The following is a 6,425-nucleotide window of genomic DNA, read 5'->3' on the forward strand; positions in this document are numbered from 1 at the left end:
TTCAACTAAAACGTCCCATGTATCAATCGCCCCTTCAGGTAACGATTCTAACCAATCTTTGGCTTCTCCCTTTAAAGTCCAGGGAAATAACATGAGATATATCTGTTCATCCTCAACTTCTCTTATTTTAAATAGAGTGCAGATCCTATTAAAGGTACGAAGATGTTCATTTGGATCTTCCTTCGGCGCACCACTAAATTGGCATTGATTAGTTACCATATGTAGAATTTGTCCTTTGATTTCATAATCTGGCGCATTAATGTCTGGATGAGTAATTGCGTGACCTTGACCAGTGCGTTTAGCTCTCATTCAGTCTTCCATACTTAGAGGTTCCAGATTTTCTATGATTGAATTTGTTGAATCTGAATCACTAGAGGATTCTGATTTAATGGTTGGTTCCTCAACAATCTTTGTTTGAATGATTGGTGGTTCCGGAGGAAAGATTAGTGGTTCAGGATCTACGAATCATCCCTGAATATTCTCCTGATTCTCAATTGTGAGGTCGGGTTCAAAAAATGGATTATCGGAAATTTGAATTGGAGTACTTGGTCGACTGGATAACGATTCTAAAGAAAAATCAACGGCGACAATATTTGCTAGATGTCTTGATCGAGTTACAGGTGGTGAACGTACAAAAGGTGGTGAACGTTTTGCTCGGTGCATTCACTGAATATCCTATTAGTTTTTAAAAAGGAAGAAAAATTATATAAGTTATCAAATTTATAGACTTTTCTGATTTTGCCCACGTTTCGAATAGCCAAAAGATGCAGCTGAGGGGCAGGATTCGTTTGGTCTCAATATAATTGAGTACTGTTTGGCTCCAATAACCCGGTCCACGTACAAATCCAACTATTACTACGAACCAGAAAATTTTGATGTCTATCAATTTAACCACTTAAAATAATTTTTCGTAATTTAAAGAAATTTTAGAGAAGAAATAGAATAAAAATCTATGTCCTAAAAACTAGATTGGCGAGAAATAAGAAAGAAAAAGAGCGCGTCGAAAAAGGTCAAAAAATAAAAAATTGAAAAAAAATTAGGCGTCGCAAAATAAAAATAAGAAAGTAGCGCGTCAAAACTAAAAAAGGAACTAAAAACTAAGAATTAAAAGTTACGTCTTAAAATATTAAAGCTTAAAAGTAAAACTATATCCCAAATGACAATTCTGCATGTGATTCTATAGTTTGAATATAATAACATGTATCATCTGCAGATTGCGGTTGTTGCATTGCTCTATCAACTGAAAAGGTAACACTCTCGTCCTCTATACTTAGGGTTAGTTTCTTACCAAACACGTCTATCATTGCTTTAGCCGTGTTTAAAAATGGTCTTCCTAATATGAGAGGAACTTGAGAATCTTCTTCCATGTCCAGAACAACAAAATCTACTGGAAATACTAAAGTACCAACTTTAACTAGCATGTTTTTCATTATCCCTCTAGGATATTTTATTGATCGATCGGCTAGTTGTATACTTATTCTTGTTGGTTTCAATTCTCCAAGGTCTAGTTTAGCGTATAGTGAATACGGAATTATATTTATACTAGCACCTAAGTCTGCCAATGCTTCTATTGAACTAAGACTACCCAGAAAACATGGAATTGTGAAACTTCCTGGATCAGATAGTTTTTCTGGTATTGATAATGCTAAAAACGAACATATATTTCATCGCATTATCCCTCAAGAAAGACAAGTTTTTAGTTGCAATTGTCCTATTTACAAGTAATATTCGTTTAAATAATAAAAGGTGAAGACAAAAGACAGATTCGACGAATTGAAGACGCAAACGACCAAAAAGCTCAAAAGTACAAAGTACAATCAAAGTGGTTCAAATTATTGACGAGAAACGTCTAAAATGACAAGAGTACAAGTTGTAAAACGCAAAGTACAAGATATTAAATTATACGCAAGGACGTTCGAAAATTAGGAACCGGGACCAGAGTCAACTCTCAACGCTCGACGCAACGGACTAAAAATTACAAGTCAACTATGCATATGAATATAATATAATATATAATTAATTCTTAAAATTAATATATATATTATATTATATTATAAAAACCGTCGGCAGAAAAAACAAGAGCATGTGAGCCTCCCCAGCTGGCCAGGCGATCGCATGGCCTTGAAGAGCAAAGCTCATGCGATCGCATGAGCCCCTTTTTCAGCTCACAGACCTATAAATTTCGAGCTTTGGTGCATCATTTAACACATCTTTTTCTTCTTCATTCATAAGATAGATATATATATATATATATAGATATATTTATATTTTAATTTTAATTTTAGTTTTAATTTCTAATAATAAGGGTATGTTAGCGAATGTTGTAAGGGTGTAAGTCGAAATTCTGTCCGTGTAACGCTACGCTATTTTTAATCATTGTAAGTTATGTTCAACCTTTTTACTTTAATGTCTCGTAGCTAAGTTATTATTATGCTTATTTAATAATTAAGTAATCATGATGTTAGGCTAAAAATATTAAAATTGGGTAATTGGGCTTTGTACCATAATTGGGGTTTGGACAAAAGAACGACACTTGTGGAAATTAGACTATGGGCTATTAATGGGCTTTATATTTGTTTAACTAAATGATAGTTTGTTAATTTTAATATAAAGATTTACAATTGGACGTCCCTATAAATAACCATATACACTCGATCGGACACGATGGGCGGGATATTTATATGTACGAATAATCGTTCATTTAACCGGACACGGGAATGGATTAATAGTCACTAGAATTATTAAAACAGGGGTGAAATTATATACAAGGACACTTGGTGTAATTGTTAACAAAATATTAAAACCTTGGGTTACACTCAGTTGATATCCTGGTGTAATTATTAAACAAAGTATTAAAACCTTGTTACAGTTTAAGTCCCTAATTAGTTGGAATATTTGATTCGGGTATAAGGATAATTTGACGAGGACACTCGCACTTTATATTTATGACTGATGGACTGTTATGGACAAAAACCAGACGGACATATTAAATAATCCAGGACAAAGGACAATTAACCCATGGGCATAAAACTAAAAATCAACACGTCAAACATCATGATTACGGAAGTTTAAATAAGCATAATTCCTTTATTTTCATATTTAATTGCACTTCTAATTATCGCACTTTTATTTATTGTCATTGAATTTAATTGCACTTTTAATTATCGCACTTTTTAATTATCGCAATTTTATTTCATCGCACTTTTATTTATTGCAATTTCATTATCGTTATTTATTTTACGCTTTAAATTAAGTCTTTTATTTATTTATTATTTTACATTAGGTTTTAACTGCGACTAAGTTTTAAAAATCGACAAACCGGTCATTAAACGGTTTTTATAATAATAATATTACTTATATATATATTTGTATTTTTATAATCTAAACTAATATAGCGTTAAGCTTTGTTTAAAATATTTCCATGTGGAACGAACCGGACTTGCTAAAAACTACACTACTGTACGATTATGTACACTGCTTATAAGTGTTGTAGCAAGGTTTAAGTATATCCATTCTATAAATAAATAAATATCTTGTGTAAAATTGTATCGTATTTAATAGTTTTTCCTAGTAAAATATACACTATTTCATATATGCCTCGCATAACATCAAGTATTTTTGGCGCCGCTGCCGGGGATCAGCTAAAACGCTGGAAGCGCAACGCTATAAAAAAAAGATTTTTATTAATTTTTAAGTTTACTTTTATAAAAATACGTTTTTGTAAAAAATACGTTTTAAATAATATATTCAAAAATATAAAAAGAAAAATAAAATTTATATATTTTTAAGAGTTTGTTAAATATATAACTTCTATAAAAGTTTCTTTATGTTTATTTTATAAAAATATAAGTTTTATTTAATTTATATAAATATATTATATATAAAACAGAAAAATTAAAACAAAACAAAAATCACTCGAGGCCCGTACTGTTACAGCCCGTAACCTAGCCCAAAAACCTTAGCTCATGCGATCGCATGAGTCCGAAGGCAAAATCTCATGCGATCGCATGAGAGTGTCTGACACGCCACAGGAAACCCTAGTTCAGCATTAATTACGGTAATTATTATTATTATTATTTATTATAACCCTAATTAGGGTTTAGTATTTAATTAGTTAATTTAGTTTTATTATTTATTTTGTATTTTTAGTTTATTTAGTTTTAATTAAATTATAAAATTAATAGTTTCATAAAATAAATAATATAAAAATAATATTTTTATAAAAATTGTACTTTTTACAACTTTAAGTATATTTTTATATTTTGTATCTTTTTAATTATTTTAGCATAATATTTGTATTTTTCGCTCGTATTTAGTTTTAAGTCATAGTTTTTGCCATAGTATTTTTATTTCTAGATTTTTTAGGATTTGCCGTAAAATCTCTTAAGTACATTTTCTTTAGACTAAGATTAAGGTGCTTTAGAATTTTGCGACGATGTATTTTATATTTTAGTACCTTTTTAAGTTATTGTCGTTTTGAGATATAGAATTCCTTTTAAGCTTTAATATTTTAAGACGCAACTTTTAATTCTTAGTTTTTAGTTCCTTTTTAAGTTTCGACGCGCTACTTTCTTATTTTTATTTTTCAACGCCTATTATTTTTCGCCTTTTTATTTTTCGTCATTTTTGGACGCGCTCTTTTTCTTTCTTATTTCTCGACATTCTAGTTTTAGGACTTAGATTTTATTTTCTACTTCTTCTCTAAATTTCTTTAATTTACGAAAATTTATTTTAAGCGGTTAAATTGATAGACATCAAAATTTTCTGGTTCGTAGTAATAGTTGGATTTGTACGTGGACCGGGTTATTGGAGCCAAACAGTACTCAATTATATTGAGACCAAACAAATCCTGCCCCTCTGCTGCATCTTTTGGCTATTCGAAACGTGGGCAAAATCAGAAAAGTCTATTAATTGGATAACTTATATAATTTTCCTTTCTTTTTAAAAACTAATAGGATATTCAGTGAATGCACCGAGCAAAACGTTCACCACCTGTAACTCGATCAAGACATCTAGCAAATATTGTCGCCGTTGATTTTTCTTTAGAATCGTCATCCAGTCGACCAAGTACTCCAATTCAAATTATAGATAATCCATTTTTTGAACCCGACCTCACAATTGAGAATCCGAAGAATATTCAGGGACAAATCATAGATCCTGAACCATTAATTTTTTCTCCGGAACCACCAATCATTCAAATAGAGATTGTTGAGGAACCAACCATTAAATCAGAATCCTCTAGTGATTCAGATTCAACAAATTCAATCATGGAAAATCTGAAACCTCTAAGTATGGAAGACCGAATGAGAGCTAAACGCACTGGCCAAGGTCACGCAATTACTCAACCAGACATTAATGCGCCAAATTATGAAATCAAAGGACAAATTCTACACATGATGACTAATCAATGTCAATTTAGTGGTGCGCCGAAGGAAGATCCAAATGAACATCTTCGTACCTTTAATAGGATCTGCATACTACTTAAAATAAGAGAAGTGGAGTATGAACAGATATATCTCATGTTATTTCCCTGAACTTTAAAGGGAGAAGCCAAAGATTGGTTAGAATCATTACCTGAAGGGGCGATTGATACATCGGATATTTTAGTTGAAAAATTTCTTAAGCAATTCTTTCCGGCATCTAAAGCCGTGAGACTTCAAGGAGAAATTGTTACGTTTACACAGAAGCCAAATGAAACTCTATATGAGGCGTGGACAAGATTTGGAAGGTTATTGAGAGGATGTCCGCAACATGGTTTAGACACCTGTCAAATAGTACAAATATTCTACCAAGGATGCGACATCACTACAAGGAAAGACATTGATATAGCAGCTGGTGGTTCCATTATGAAGAAAATAGAAACTGATGCTTACAAAATTATTGATAACACTGCTTCCCACTCACATGAGTGGCACCAAGAAAAAGATATCGTTAGATCATCTAAAGCAGCTAGAGCCGATTCTAGCCATGACTTAGATTCCATTTCCGCAAAGATAGATGTTGTCGAGAGACGAATGGAAAAGATGACTAAAGATATCCACTCAATACGAATTAGTTGTGAGCAGTGTGGAGGACCACATTTAACAAAAGATTGTCTCAGTATTAAACTAACAATGGAACAAAGAGAGAATGTTGCATACATAAACCAAAGGCCTGGAAATAATTATCAGAATAATTATCCACCGTCAAGACCAATTTACAATCAAAACCAGAATTATAATCGAAATGTTCCATACAACAACCAACAAGGTCCTAGTAATCAACAAGTATCCAATAATACTTACAATCAGCAAAGACCTAATTTTCAAAACAAACCACCACAAACCGATGATAAAAAGCCAAATTTAGAAGATATGATGACGAAGCTAGTTGAATCTCAAACGCAGTTTTTTACATCTCAGAAACAAACCAATGAACAAAATGCT

At 31.8% G+C, this 6,425-nt stretch overlaps 1 non-coding gene across 1 annotated transcript; it reads right to left on the reverse strand.

Annotated features, from left to right (window-relative positions):
• Positions 1-5,651: 5,651 nt before the first annotated feature.
• On the reverse strand, positions 5,652-5,758 carry LOC139903610 (small nucleolar RNA R71). The gene has a single exon (XR_011778420.1). It is a non-coding gene; the product is annotated as a small nucleolar RNA R71 (small nucleolar RNA).
• Positions 5,759-6,425: the final 667 nt, after the last annotated feature.

The sequence above is a fragment of the Rutidosis leptorrhynchoides genome, chromosome 3, assembly GCF_046630445.1.
Source record: "Rutidosis leptorrhynchoides isolate AG116_Rl617_1_P2 chromosome 3, CSIRO_AGI_Rlap_v1, whole genome shotgun sequence".
Taxonomy (NCBI): Eukaryota; Viridiplantae; Streptophyta; class Magnoliopsida; order Asterales; family Asteraceae; genus Rutidosis; species Rutidosis leptorrhynchoides.